This window comes from Panulirus ornatus, chromosome 47 (genome assembly GCF_036320965.1).
Source record: "Panulirus ornatus isolate Po-2019 chromosome 47, ASM3632096v1, whole genome shotgun sequence".
NCBI classification, from domain to species: domain Eukaryota; kingdom Metazoa; phylum Arthropoda; class Malacostraca; order Decapoda; family Palinuridae; genus Panulirus; species Panulirus ornatus.
In genome coordinates this window covers 10,888,080-10,901,971 of record NC_092270.1, presented here as the reverse complement: position 1 = coordinate 10,901,971, position 13,892 = coordinate 10,888,080, and the positions used below count along the sequence as shown (strand labels likewise).

Genomic DNA, 13,892 nt, shown 5'->3' with positions numbered 1-13,892 from the left:
TCAACTGACTCTGTGTTTTCATTTTCAACGGGTATTATTTAATGTATTACCGTGTAGATAGAAATACTCCTTCATATCAGGTTGTTAAGCTTTGAAAGAATTATTTTGATATGGAAGACTTGCTCATTATTTTGCATCCATGTGCAATACACTATTGAATTTTATAAAGACTATGATGTGTTAGTGTCTGTGTTTATATTCTAAGCAGATTCATGACTGCTTGTGTTTGCATGTGAATATCGATATGCTTGCATGTTAGACTGTTATGCTTTCAAGTCGTATTTTGTATTACTGCATGCATGTGTGTATGCATGTACATACAGTCCAAAATAAGGTGAAAACAAAATATGTTCTGATATATATTTATCAATACTGTATCGCACCAAATAAATATCACACGATCAATTGTTTCCTTTATCACAATATTTAAGAATGAAGTGAAATGTAAGAGTATTAAGAGAAATCTAAATCACGATACATTATCAGCACAAATTAAAGGGAGGATCAGGACTTATACATATAATTAACAAATATCGGCACTAGCATAAGAAAAAAATATATACGGTTCTTAAACCATGGAGAAAATTTTGTGTAATTTAACAAAAATGTCAGTTTATATTGTATTATCATCGCTAAAGCAAAGCATAACATTCATATCACACAAAGTAGAAGAAAGGACTTTATTCCCTGCCGAAATCATGGCAGATGTGAATACCTTACAATTACCTTTAAGTTTCCCGTTTTCTCTGGTAGTTGAGCTCTATATTTCCCGTTTTCTAATAGTTCTTCATCGACCTCCAGATGGCGTTACTGCAAGCATCACAAAAATTAGTATGTCAAAGTCTTTAAGTTGCGCTTCTTTGTATGTGTTTCTCGCTGAGCTCGGCCGCCATTTGCAGTCGTCTTTGTCTCGTCTCCCAAGACGGATGGGTTCTTACGCTCTGTATTTCAAGTCTGTGTTACCTCATGTCTTAGTGTCTACTCGTCTTTTCGGTGAGTCCAACTTTGTTTAGTACTATGGCAATGTTTCTGTGCATTTTTTTTCGACCAGTGGGGCTTCCTTGAGGTTTTATTCCGCGTATCAATACGTAGGAAGGATTGCACTGCTCCTAGCCTAGGATGCCATTTTGGTTTCGTTTAGAATGCCATGATCAACTCTGTTCTTTCTGCTTTCTTTGGATTATTCACTGATATTCAAATTTGGTGTCGTGTGTTTTTATTAAACATATGTAAAGTGCTGTGTCTGGTAGCCTTGTGTGTTCATTGTTTTTGAAGTGGAATGCACTAGTTATAGGGGTGTTTTTCACTCGGTGAAGTGATGATGACAATGAAGTGTTTGGTATTTTCTTTTTAAACTTAATGCCATGCTTTATGTTTCCGTGTGCTCAGAGGAGCTGAGATCCGGGGTAAAGTGTATTTACCATCAGTGGCTCACTCTGAATATAGTCAGTGTCCATCTACGCAGGAGTAGCATAGGAGCAGACAACTTTGCTTCATTGTCAGCGAACTTCACTAGTTTGTGGTGTTGTGAACCTTGGTTCGATACCGCTCTAAATTGTCTTCCACAAGGGCACAAAAATGGGTAACCAGCCACTTGTGAGAGCCCAAACAACAAGCTCTTTTCATGTGGTGGGTCGTTAACCAGTGTTGAGCCGCTGTGTTGTCTCTAGTGCATCTGCCGAGTAAGCTAATTGAACCCACTGATGCTTGCGTCCTGTCTCGCTACCAAGCCTTAGAATTCGGCTACGCGAATTCTGGTAAAATGTTGGGTTCTGTGCCGGTCTATGATTTGCCAATTTTTTAGGTGCTTGGCGGCCTGTGTTGTGTTGTCGTGTGTTTGGCGGGCAGGGGAATGATGCAGTTTACATTCAGTAGGTCGGTAAAACTCACGCTCACTGGCCATTGATTTTTCATTTGGTGTTTGTTATCATCATTTTACTGTGTGTTACATATACTTAGTTGCATCACATAGAATATTTCCACGGGCTCACTGTATTCACGAGTTGCTGTTCATCAGGATGTTTGAACACGTGAGAGCTGATCTCTTGTTTGAACACGTAAGAGCTGATCTCTTGTTTGAACACGTAAGAGCTGATCTCTTGTTTGAACACGTAAGAGCTGATCTCTTGTTTGAACATGTAAGAGCTGAGATCTTGTTTGAACACGTAAGAGCTGATCTCATGTTTGAACACGTAAGAGCTGATCTCTTGTTTCAACATGTAAGAGCTGATCTCTTGTTTGAACATGTAAGAGCTGATCTCTTGTTTGAACACGTAAGAGCTGATCTCTTGTTTGAACATGTAAGAGCTGATCTCTTGTTTGAACACGTAAGAGCTGATCTCATGTTTGAACACGTGAGAGCTGATCTCTTGTTTGAACACGTAAGAGCTGATCTCTTGTTTGAACACGTAAGAGCTGGTCCCTTGTTTGAACACGTAAGAGCTGATATCTTGTTTGAACACGTAAGAGCTGATCTCTTGTTTGAACACGTAAGAGCTGATCTCTTGTTTGAACACGAAGAGCTGAGATCTTGTTTGAACACGTAAGAGCTGATCTAGTTTTGAACACGTAAGAGCTGATCTCTTGTTTGAACACGTAAGAGCTGATCTCTTGTTTGAACACGTGAGAGCTGATCTCTTGTTTGAACACGTAAGAGCTGATCTCTTGTTTGAACACGTAAGCGTGAGATCTTGTTTGAACACGTAAGAGCTGATCTCGTGTGAACACGTAAGAGCTGATCTCTTGTTTGAACACGTAAGAGCTGATCTCTTGTTTGAACACGTAAGAGCTGATCTCGTTTGAACACGTAAGAGCTGATGTCTTGTTTGAACACGTAAGAGCTGATCTCTTGTTTGAACACGTAAGAGCTGATCTCTTGTTTGAATACGTAAGAGCTGATCTCTTGTTTGAACACGTAAGAGCTGATCTCTTGTTTGAACACGTAAGAGCTGATCTCTTGTTTGAACACGTAAGAGCTGATCTCTTGTTTGAACACGTAAGAGCTGATCTCTTGTTTGAATACGTAAGAGCTGATCTCTTGTTTGAACAAGTAAGAGCTGATCTCTTGTTTGAACACGTAAGAGCTGATGTCTTGTTTGAACACGTAAGAGCTGATGTCTTGTTTGAACACGTAAGAGCTGATCTCTTTGTTGAACACGTAAGAGCTGATCTCTTGTTTGAATACGTAAGAGCTGATTTCTTGTTTAGACACGTAAGAGCTGATCTCTTGTTTGAACACGTAAGAGCTGATCTCTTGTTTGAACAAGTAAGAGCTGATCTCTTGTTTGAACACGTAAGAGCTGATATCTTGTTTGAACAAGTAAGAGCTGATCTCTTGTTTGGACACGTAAGAGCTGATGTCTTGTTTGAACACGTTGTTGAATGGTTGTTGACGGACACCAATACAACCCCTGGCTGTATTACCTGAGGGGAGACACTGGCCAGCCTCGTCATACCGTCCACTAGCGCGTCGTAATGTGTCATAAGACCATAAGCCACAGGACGTATAGATGTACGTACTTATTTTTCATGATAAACCTGCAAAGGCCACCTGGTCTTCAATGAGCATCAGCGAACGAAGAACGACCCGACCTCCAACTTACCAACTCATCCTCACACGTCTGGAGACGGGGTGCACTAGTCTCCATGTGTTGAAACGACGTCCAATGGCCTCTACGTCTTGAGAGGGATGTGCACTGGCCTCCACTCCGTGAGAGGGAGGTGCACTGGCCTCCACTCCGTGAGAGGGAGGTGCACTGGACTCCACGCCGTGAGAGGGAGGTGCACTGGACTCCACGCCGTGAGAGGGAGGTGCACTGGACTCCACGCCGTGAGAGGGAGGTGCACTGGACTCCACGCCGTGAGAGGGAGGTGCATTGGTCTCCACGCCGTGAGAGGGAGGTGCATTGGTCTCCACGCCGTGATAGGGAGATGCACTGGCCTCCATTCGGTGAGAGGGAGATGCACTGGCCTCCACTCCGTGAGAGGAAGGTGCACTGGACTCCACGCCGTGAGAGGGAGGTGCACTGGACTCCACGCCGTGAGAGGGAGGTGCACTGGACTCCACGCCGTGAGAGGGAGGTGCACTGGACTCCACGCCGTGAGAGGGAGGTGCACTGGACTCCACGCCGTGAGAGGGAGGTGCATTGGTCTCCACGCCGTGAGAGGGAGGTGCATTGGTCTCCACGCCGTGATAGGGAGATGCACTGGCCTCCATTCGGTGAGAGGGAGATGCACTGGCCTCCACTCCGTGAGAGGAAGGTGCACTGGACTCCACGCCGTGAGAGGGAGGTGCACTGGACTCCACGCCGTGAGAGGGAGGTGCACTGGACTCCACGCCGTGAGAGGGAGGTGCATTGGTCTCCACGCCGTGAGAGGGAGGTGCACTGGCCTCAATTCGGTGAGAGGGAGATGCACTGGCCTCCACGCCGTGAGAGGAAGGTGCACTGGCCTCCACGCCGTGAGAGGGAGATGCACTGGCTTCCACTCCGTGAGAGGGAGATGCACTGACCTCCACGCCGTGAGAGGAAGGTGCACTGGTCTCCACGCCGTGAGAGGGAGGTGCACTGGCCTCCACGCCGTGAGACGGAGGTGCACTGGCCTCCACTCAGTGAGAAGGAGGTGCACTGGCCTCCACGCCATGAGAGGGAGGTGCGCTGGTCTTCACGCTGTGAGAGGAAGGTGCACTGGCCTCCACGCCGTGAGGGAGGTGCACTGGCCTCCACTCCGTGAGAGGGAGGTGCACTGGCCTCCACGCCGTGAGAGAGAGTGGCGCTGGTCTCCACGCTGTGAGAGGAAGGTGCACTGGTCTCCACGCCGTGAGAGGGAGGTGCACTGGTCTCCACGCCGTGAGGCGGAGATGCACTGGTCTCCACGCCGTGATACGGAGATGCACTGGTCTCCACGCCGTGCGACGGACGTGCAAAGCCTCCACGCCGTGAGATGAAGGTGAACTGGTCTCCATGCCATGAGGCAGAGGTTCACTGGCCTCCACGTCGTGAGACGTAGGTGCACTGGTCTCAACGCCGTGAAACGGAGTTGCACTGGTCTCCACGCCGTGATACGGAGGTGCACTGGTCTCCACGCCGTGAGAGGGCGCACTGGCCTCCACACCATAAGACGTAGGTGCACTGACCTCCACGCCGTGAGACAGAGGTGCACTGGCCTCCACGCCGTGAGACGAAGGTGCACTGGTCTCCACGCCGTGAGACAGAGGTGCACTGGCCTCCACGCCGCGAGACGGAGGTGCACTGGTCTCTACGCCGTGAGACAGAGGTGCACTGGCCTCCATGCCGTGAGGTAGAGGTGCACTGACCTCCACTCCGTGAGGCGAAGGTGCATTGGCCTCCACGCCGTGAGACAGAGGTGCACTGGCCTCCACGCCGCGAGACGGAGGTGCACTGGTCTCTACGCCGTGAGACAGAGGTGCACTGGCCTCCATGCCGTGAGGTAGAGGTGCACTGACCTCCACTCCGTGAGGCGAAGGTGCACTGGCCTCCACGCCGTGAGACAGAGGTGCACTGGCCTCCAAGCCGCGAGACGGAGGTGCACTGGTCTCCACTCCGTGAGACAGAGGTGCACTGACCTCCACGCCGTAAAGCAGAGATGCACTGACCACTCCGTGAGACGAGCGTGCACTGGTCTCCACGCCGTGAGAGGGAAGTGCACTGATCTCCACGCCGTGAGACGGAGGTGTACTGGTCTCCACGCCGTGAGAGGGAAGTGCACTGATGTCCACGCCGTGAGACGGAGGTGTACTGGTCTCCACGCCGTGAGAGGGAAGTGCACTGATGTCCACGCCGTGAGACGGAGGTGTACTGGTCTCCACGCCGTGAGAGGGAAGTGCACTGGTCTCCACGCCGTGAGACGAAGGTGCACTGGTCTCCACGCCGTGAGTCGGAGGTGCACTGGCCTCCACGCCGTGAGTCGGAGGTGCACTGGTCTCCACGCCGTGAGACGGAGGTGCAATGGTCTCCACGCCGTGAGACGGAAGTACGCTGGTCTCCACGCCGTGAGACAGAGGTGCACTGGCTTCCACGCCGTGAGACGGAGGTGCAATGGTCTCCACGCCGTGAGACGGAAGTACGCTGGTCTCCACGCCGTGAGACAGAGGTGCACTGGCTTCCACGCCGTGAGACGGAGGTGCACTGGCCTCCACGCCGTAAGACGGAGGCGCACTGGCCTCCACGCTCTGAGATGGAGGCGCACTGGCCTCCACGCCGTAACACGGAGGTGTACTGGTCTCCACGTCGTGAGACAGAGGTGCACTAGTCTCCACGCCGAGAGACGGGGGTGCGCTGGCCTCCACTCCGTGAGACGAAGGTGCAAAGCCTCCACGCCGTGAGAGGTAGGTGCACTGACCTCCACGCCGTGTGACAGAGGTGCACTGGTCTTCACGCCGTGAGAGGGAGGTGCACTGACCTCTACGCTCAGAGACGGAGGTGCACTGGCCTCCACGCTGTGAGACGAAGGTGCACTGGTCTCCACGCCGTGGGAGTAGGTGCACTTTCCTCCACGCTCTGAGACGGAGGTGCGCTGGTCTCCACAGAGTGAGACGGAGTTGCATTGGCCTCCACACCGTGAGATGGAGGTGCACTGTCCTCCACGCCGTGAGACGGAGGTGCACTGGCCTCCACGCCGTAAGACGGAGGAGAACTGGCCTCCAAGCCGTGAGACGGAGGCGCACCGCCCTCCACGCCGTAAGACGGAGGTGCACTGATCTCCACGCCGTGAGACAGAGGTGCACTGGTCTCCACGCCGTGAGACGGAGGTGCACTGGCCTCCACTCCGTGAGACGGAGGTGCAAAGCCTCCACGCCGTGAGAGGGATAGGGAGGTGCACTGACCTCCACGCCTTGAGACAGAGGTGCACTGGTCTCCACGCCGTGAGAGGGAGGTGCACTGGGCTCCAAGCCATGAGACGAAGGTGCACTGGTCTCCACGCCGTGAGACGGAGGTGCACTGACCTCCACGCCGTGAGGCATAGATGCACTGACCTCCACGCCGTGAGACAGATGCATTGTCCTCCAAGCCGTGAGACGGAGGTGCACTGGCCTCTACTCCGTGAGAGGGAGGTGCACTGGCCTCCACTCCGTGAGAGAGAGGGAGGTGCACTGGCCTCCACTCCGTGAGAGAGAGGTGCACTGGCCTCCACGCCGTGAGAGGCAGGTGCGCTGGTCTCCACGCTGTGAGAGGAAGGTGCACTTGTCTCCACGCCGTGAGAGGGAAGTGCAATGGTCTCCACGCCGTGAGGCGAAGATGCATTGGTCTCCACGCCGTGCGACGGAGATGCAAAGCCTCCACGCCGTGAGATGAAGGTCCACTGGTCTCCAGGACATGAGGCAGAGGTTCACTGACCTCCACACCATGAGACAGAGGTGCACTGGTCTCCACGCCGTGATATGGAGGTGCACTGGCCTCCACGCCGTGAGGCGTAGGTGCACTGGTCTCCACGCCGTGAAACAGAGTTGCACTGGACTCCACGCAGTGATACGGAGGTGCACTGGTCTCCACGCCGTGAGATGGAGGTGCATTGGCCTCCACACCGTAAGAAGTAGGTGCACTGACCTCCACGCCGTGAGACGAAGGAGCACTGGTCTCCACGCCGTGAAACACAGGTGCACTGGTCTCCAAGTCGTGAGGCAGAGGTGCACTGACCTCCAATCCGTGAGACGAAGGTGCACTGGCCTCCACACCTTGAGACAGAGGTACACTGGCCTCCACGCCGCGAGACGAAGGTGCACTGGTCTCCACGCCGTGAGACGGAGGTGCACTGGTCTCCACTCCGTGAGACAGAGGTGCACTGACCTCCACGCCGTAAGGCAGAGATGCATTGACCTCCACTCCGTGAGACGAGGGTGCACTGGTCTCCACTCCGTGAGACAGAGGTGCACTGACCTCCACGCCGTAAAGCAGAGATGCACTGACCTCCACTCCGTGAGACGAGCGTGCACTGGTCTCCACGCCGTGAGAGGGAAGTGCACTGATCTCCACGCCGTGAGACGGAGGTGTACTGGTCTTCACGCCGTGAGAGGGAGGTGTACTGGTCTCCACGCCGTGAGACGGAGGTGTACTGGTCTCCACGCCGTGAGAAGGAAGTGCACTGGTCTCCACACCGTGAGACGAAGGTGCACTGGTCTCCACGCCGTGAGTCGGAGGTGCACTGGCCTCCACGCCGTGAGTCGGAGGTGCACTGGTCTCCACGCCGTGAGTCGGAGGTGCACTGGTCTCCACGCCGTGAGACGGAAGTACGCTGGTCTCCACGCCGTGAGACAGAGGTGCACTGGCTTCCACGCCGTGAGACGGAGGTGCACTGGCCTCCACGCCGTAAGACGGAGGCGCACTGGCCTCCACGCTCTGAGATGGAGGCGCACTGGCCTCCACGCCGTAACACGGAGGTGTACTGGTCTCCACGCCGTGAGACAGAGGTGCACTGGTCTCCACGCCGAGAGACGGGGGTGCACTGGCCTCCACTCCGTGAGACGAAGGTGCAAAGCCTCCACGCCGTGAGAGGGAGGTGCACTGACCTCCACGCCGTGAGACAGAGGTGCACTGGTCTTCACGCCGTGAGAGGGAGGTGCACTGACCTCTACGCTCAGAGACGGAGGTGCACTGGCCTCCACGCTGTGAGACGAAGGTGCACTGGTCTCCACGCCGTGGGAGTAGGTGCACTTTCCTCCACGCTCTGAGACGGAGGTGCGCTGGTCTCCACAGAGTGAGACGGAGTTGCATTGGCCTCCACACCGTGAGATGGAGGTGCACTGTCCTCCACGCCGTGAGACGGAGGTGCACTGGCCTCCACGCCGTAAGACGGAGGAGAACTGGCCTCCAAGCCGTGAGACGGAGGCGCACCGCCCTCCACGCCGTAAGACGGAGGTGCACTGATCTCCACACCGTGAGACAGAGGTGCACTGGTCTCCACGCCGTGAGACGGAGGTGCACTGGCCTCCACTCCGTGAGACGGAGGTGCAAAGCCTCCACGCCGTGATAGGGAGGTGCACTGACCTCCACGCCTTGAGACAGAGGTGCACTGGTCTCCACGCCGTGAGAGGGAGGTGCACTGGGCTCCAAGCCATGAGACGAAGGTGCACTGGTCTCCACGCCGTGAGACGGAGGTGCACTGACCTCCACGCCGTGAGGCATAGATGCACTGACCTCCACGCCGTGAGACAGATGCATTGTCCTCCAAGCCGTGAGACGGAGGTGCACTGGCCTCTACTCCGTGAGAGGGAGGTGCACTGGCCTCCACTCCGTGAGAGAGAGGGAGGTGCACTGGCCTCCACTCCGTGAGAGAGAGGTGCACTGGCCTCCACGCCGTGAGAGGCAGGTGCGCTGGTCTCCACGCTGTGAGAGGAAGGTGCACTTGTCTCCACGCCGTGAGAGGGAAGTGCAATGGTCTCCACGCCGTGAGGCGAAGATGCATTGGTCTCCACGCCGTGCGACGGAGATGCAAAGCCTCCACGCCGTGAGATGAAGGTCCACTGGTCTCCAGGACATGAGGCAGAGGTTCACTGACCTCCACACCATGAGACAGAGGTGCACTGGTCTCCACGCCGTGATATGGAGGTGCACTGGCCTCCACGCCGTGAGGCGTAGGTGCACTGGTCTCCACGCCGTGAAACAGAGTTGCACTGGACTCCACGCAGTGATACGGAGGTGCACTGGTCTCCACGCCGTGAGATGGAGGTGCATTGGCCTCCACACCGTAAGAAGTAGGTGCACTGACCTCCACGCCGTGAGACGAAGGAGCACTGGTCTCCACGCCGTGAAACACAGGTGCACTGGTCTCCAAGTCGTGAGGCAGAGGTGCACTGACCTCCAATCCGTGAGACGAAGGTGCACTGGCCTCCACACCTTGAGACAGAGGTACACTGGCCTCCACGCCGCGAGACGAAGGTGCACTGGTCTCCACGCCGTGAGACGGAGGTGCACTGGTCTCCACTCCGTGAGACAGAGGTGCACTGACCTCCACGCCGTAAGGCAGAGATGCATTGACCTCCACTCCGTGAGACGAGGGTGCACTGGTCTCCACTCCGTGAGACAGAGGTGCACTGACCTCCACGCCGTAAGGCAGAGATGCATTGACCTCCACTCCGTGAGACGAGGGTGCACTGACCTCCACTCCGTGAGACGAGGGTGCACTGGTCTCCACGCCGTGAGAGGGAAGTGCACTGATCTCCACGCCGTGAGACGGAGGTGTACTGGTCTCCACGCCGTGAGAGGGAAGTGCACTGGTCACCACGCCGTGTGACGAAGGTGCACTGGTCTCCACGCCGTAAGTCGGAGGTGCACTGGTCTCCACGGTGTGAGGCAAAGGTGCACTGATCTCCACTCCATGAGACGGAGGTGTGCTGTCCTCCACGCCGTGAGACAGAGGTGTATTGGTCTCCATGCCGTGAAGGGAAGTTCACTGGTCACCACGCCGTGAGACGAAGGTGCACTGACCTCCACGCCGTGAGGCAGAGGTGCGCTAACCTCCACACCGTGAGACAGAGGTGCACTGGCCTCCACGCCGTGAGACGGAAGTGCGCTGGTCTCAATGCCGGTGAGAGAGGTTGTACTGGTTCCTGCCGTACGGGGAAAGTGCACTGGTCTCCATGCCGTTGAGCAAAGGTGCATTGGCCTCCACGCCGTGAGAAGAGGTCACTGGCCTCCACGCCGGTGAGACGGAGGGGAATGATGCTGCCACGCCGTGAGGCAAGGTGCACTTACTCCACGCCGTGAACGAGGGCAGTGGCCTCCTAGCGCCATAAGACGGAAGTGCACTGGTCTCCACTCCGTGATGCAGGTGCACTGGCCTCCACGCCGTGAACGGAGGTGTACTGGCTTCCACGCCGTTAGAGGGAGGTGCACTGGCCCCCACGCCGTGAGACGGAGGTGCACTGGTCTCCACGCCTTAAGACGGAGGCGCACTGGCCCCCGCCGTAGAGGAGGCGCACTGGCCTCCGCGCCGTGAGACGGAGGCGCACTGGCCTCCACGCCGTAAGACGGAGGTACACTGGTTCCACGCCCGTGAGGCAGAAGGGCACTCCTCCCGCCGTGAGACAGGAGGTGCGTGGCTCCCCACCGAGACGGAAGTGCACTGGTCTCCACTCCGTGATGCAGGGTGAGGCTGCCTCCACGCCGTGAGACGGAGGTGTACTGGTTTCCACGCCGTTAGAGGGAGGTGCACTGGCCTCCACGCCATGAGCGGAGGCGCACTGGCCCCGCGCCGTGAGACGGAGGGCACTGGCCTCCCGCACCGTGAGACGGAGGCGCACTGGCCTCCACGCCGTAAGACGGAGGTACACTGGTCCCCACGCCGTGAGAGGGAGGTGCATGGCCTCCACGCCGTGAGACGAGGTGCACTGGTCTCCACGCCATGAGACGGAGAAATACTGTTCTCCACGCCGTGCGACGGAGGTGCACTGGTCCTCCATGCCATGAGCAGAGGTTCATTGACCTCCAAAGCCATGAGACGGAGGTGCACTGACCTCCACCCGTGAGACAGAGGTGTACTGGCCTCCACACCGTGAGACGGAGGTGTACTGGTATCCACGCCGTAAGACGGAAGCGCACTGGCCTCCACGCCGTGAGACGGAGGAGCACTGGCCTCCACGCCGTAAGACGGAGGTGCACTGGTCTCCACGCCGTGAGACAGAGGTGCACTGGTCTCCACGCTCTGAGACGGAAGTGCACTGGCCTCCACGCCGTGAGACGGAGGTGCACTGGCCTCCATGCCGTGAGACGGAGGTGCAGTGGCCTCCACGCCGTAAGACGGAAGCGCACTGGCCTCCACTCCGTGAGACGGAGGCGCACTGGCCTCCACGCCGTAAGACGGAGGTGCACTGTTCTCCACGCCGTGAGACAGAGGTCCATTGGTCTCCACGCTCTGAGACGGAGGTGCACTGGCCTCCACGCCGTGAGACGGAGGTGCACTGGTCTCCACGCCGTGAGAGGGAGGGGCACTAACCTCCACGCTCTGAGACGGAGGTGCACTGGCCTCCACGCCGTGAGACAGAGGTACACTGGTCTCCACGCCGTGAGACGGAGATGCACTGTTCTCCACGCCGTGCGTGGAGGTGCAAAGCCTCCACGCCGGATGTGGTGAGTTTTCCTGCATGAGCAGAGGTTCCTGACCTCCATCCATGAGACGGGTGCTGGCCTCCATCGGAGAAAGGGCACTGGTCTCCACGCGTAGAGGAGGTGCGCTATCTCCACGCCTGAGAGGAAGTCATGGTTCACCTCGAGAGGAATGCACTGTTCCGGTGAAGGGAGTGATGTCTCATACGAGGCGGAAGTGCATGGTCCCATGGGCAGATGTGCACGTCTCCATGCCGTGGAGGGAGATGCAGTTTCCACCCTGCGCGAGTGCAAGCCCCAGCCGTGAGACGTATGTGCACGGTCTCACCCGTAAGTGAGGTGCACTGGTCCATGCGTGAGAGGGATCAGTTCTCCACGCGGCACGGGGTGCAACTCAACGAGAGACCTGGTCTCCACGCCGTAAGATGGAGGTGCACTGGTCTCCATGCCTTGAACGAGGTGCACTGGTCTCCACGCCGTGAGAGGGAGGTGCACTGGTCTCCACGCCGTAGAGGGAGGTGCACTGGTCCTCCACGCCGTGAGAGGAGGTGCACTGGCCTCCACGCCGTGAGAGGAGGTGCACTTGGCCTCCACGCCGTGAGAGAGAGTTGCTCTGGTCTCCAAGCTGAGAGGAAGGTGCACTGGTCTCCACGCCGTGAGAGGGAGGTGCACTAGTCTCCACGCCGTGAGGCGGAGGTGCACTAGTCTCCACGCCGTGAGGCGGAGATGCATTGGTCTCCACGCCGTGCGACGGAGGTGCACTGGCCTCCACGCCGTGAGACGGAGGTGCACTGGCCTCCACACCGTGAGACGGAGGCGCACTGGCCTACAACGCCGTGAGACGGAGGCGCACTGGCCTCCACGCCATAAGACAGAGGTGCACTGGTCTCCACGCCGTGAGACAGAGGTGCACTGGTCTCCACGCCGTGAGACGGAGGTGCACTGACCTCCACGCCGTGAGACAGAGGTGTACTGGCCTCCACACCGTGAGACGGAGGTGTACTGTTCCACGCCGTAAGACGGAAGCGCACTGGCCTCCACGCCGTGAGACGGAGGCGCACTGGCCTCCACGCCGTAAGACGGAGGTGCACTGGTCTCCACGCCGTGAGACAGAGGTGCACTGGTCTCCACGCTCTGAGACGGAAGTGCACTGGCCTCCACGCCGTGAGACGGAGGTGCACTGGCCCTCCATTGCCGTGAGACGGAGGTGCAGTGGCCTCCACGCCGTAAGACGGAAGCGCACTGGCCTCCACTCCGTGAGACGGAGGCGCACTGGCCTCCACGCCGGTAAGACGGAGGTGCACTGTTCTCCACGCCGTGAGACAGAGGTCCATTGGTCTCCCACGCTCTGAGACGGAGGTGCACTGGCCTCCACGCCGTGAGACGGAGGTGCACTGGTCTCCACGCCGTGAGAGGGAGGGGCACTAACCTCCACGCTCTGAGACGGAGGTGCACTGGCCTCCACGCCGTGAGACAGAGGTACACTGGTCTCCACGCCGTGAGACGGAGATGCACTGTTCTCCACGCCGTGCGTTGGAGGTGCAAAGCCTCCACGCCGTGAAATGATGGTGCACGTTTCTCCATGCCATGAGGCAGAGGTTCACTGACCTCCACTCCATGAGACGGAGGTGCACTGGCCTCCATGCCGTGAGAGAAAGGTGCACTGGTCTCCACGCCGTGAGAGGCAGGTGCGCTAGTCTCCACGCCGTGAGAGGAAGGTGCACTGGTCTCCACGCTGCGAGAGGGAAGTGCACTGGTCATCACGCGTGAGAGGGAGGTGCACTGGTCTCCATACGAGAGACGGAAGTGCACTGGTCTCCACGCCATGAGGCA

General features: G+C 57.2%; 1 protein-coding gene across 2 annotated transcripts in view; it reads left to right on the top strand.

The window, feature by feature from the left end:
- The first annotated feature begins 868 nt into the window (after nt 1-868).
- LOC139763541 (deoxyribonuclease TATDN1) overlaps nt 869-13,892 on the top strand; it is a 505,618-nt gene continuing 492,594 nt past the window's right edge. For both annotated transcript variants that reach the window (XM_071689740.1, XM_071689735.1), the window contains exon 1: nt 869-993. The gene's annotated coding sequence lies outside the window, so the exon portion shown is untranslated. The remainder of the gene's footprint in view (nt 994-13,892) is intronic.